The 1395-nt window shown below is 38.8% G+C and overlaps 1 pseudogene; it reads left to right on the plus strand.

The window, feature by feature from the left end:
* LOC108967446 overlaps nt 1–291 on the plus strand; it is a 2375-nt pseudogene extending 2084 nt beyond the window's left edge.
* The last annotated feature ends 1104 nt before the right edge of the window (nt 292–1395 follow it).

Raw genomic sequence — 1395 nt, forward strand, 5'->3', positions numbered from 1 at the left:
AATTTGGAAATTTTTATATATTTTAAACGCGTTCATTCTTATAAGTGGTCCGTGGTGCGCGAAAATAGCGGTACTCAAACCGCATAACGGAGGGGCAGTACAGCTTGGCTGTCGAGGAGCGCTAGCAACAAGGCGCAGCGTCGGCGAAGAYACAGCAGCAGTAGCAGTAACAGCACCAGCAGTAATAGCAGCAGTATCAGCGCTAGTAACAACAGCAGTATCAGTGGTAGTAGTAGCAGCAGTAGCAGTAACAGCAGCAGTAACGGCGGGTATATACAGTGCGTACGGTAAAGTACAGTTCCTCGTTGGAGAAAACRGCTAAGTCTTTTGATATACATACAATTGTACAGTTTTTGAATAATGTAAAATAAGTTATTGAATATTTTTGTGAAAATTTTGTGAGAAATTGTGGCGAATATCTATTGCTGAAAATACGTTTTAAAGATTCGATTTATAGGAAAAATTTCTTTTTAAAAAAAAAAACATTATGCGGAAAAGTTAAAACGAATATTGTAATAAAATCTGTTTAACACAAAAGTTATTAAATTGTAAACGCAGATATTGCGATCGACTTGATTAACATAAAAGTTATCAGAATTGTATGCGAAAAAGTGAATATTGTAACGCAGGCTAAAAGGAAATATTATTGTTGAAATTAAGATTTTTAAAATATTATCAATTCTTTGTACAACACTGTAAATTATGAACCGTAACGAAATTTTTGAGCTGACTGTTGACGGTCTGAAGGAAAGGTTAGGCAATTTAGGGCTATCGATTTTGAGGCAAACGCATCAGCAGTGCGTTGAAATGAGCTGCAGAAATTCATCTATGCAAAACAATTGTTGAAGGGTGCGGCAAAGATTTTTATAAGAAGCCAGAGAGGAATAAGCAGTTGGAGTTCACTAAAACTAGCGCTGCGGCAGGAATTTGGTATAGCATTATCATCGATTGAAGTACATCGTACTTTACGTAGTCATCGGAAGCGACATGGGGAAGACCTGCGAGAATAATTATACGCTTTAATGGAATTGGGAAAACCGATAGGGCTAGATGACCCAAGCCTAATAGAATATTTCATCGAAGGCATACCGGACTCAAGGTCGAACAAAAGTAACCTATACCAGGCGAAAACTATACAGGATTTGAAGGAGCAGATCAAKKTATACGAGAAGATTCGTTATAGCCAGTCACAACCCGTGAATGGGAACCAGGAGAAGGCATCGTCGTCAAACAAGGATGTCCAGAAAGCAGTCCCATTTWRCAGGAAATGTTTTGTCTGCGGGGATTCATCACATCTTGCTAGAAGCTGTCCACGCAATAAGACATCGTGTTACAATTGCGGKAAAGAGGGTCATCGTGCAGCTAACTGTAAGGCAGAAAGCAAAACTCCTAAAT

The sequence above is a fragment of the Bactrocera latifrons genome, unplaced genomic scaffold (assembly GCF_001853355.1).
Source record: "Bactrocera latifrons isolate USDA-ARS-PBARC rearing strain unplaced genomic scaffold, ASM185335v1 scaffold_1888, whole genome shotgun sequence".
NCBI lineage: Eukaryota > Metazoa > Arthropoda > Insecta > Diptera > Tephritidae > Bactrocera > Bactrocera latifrons.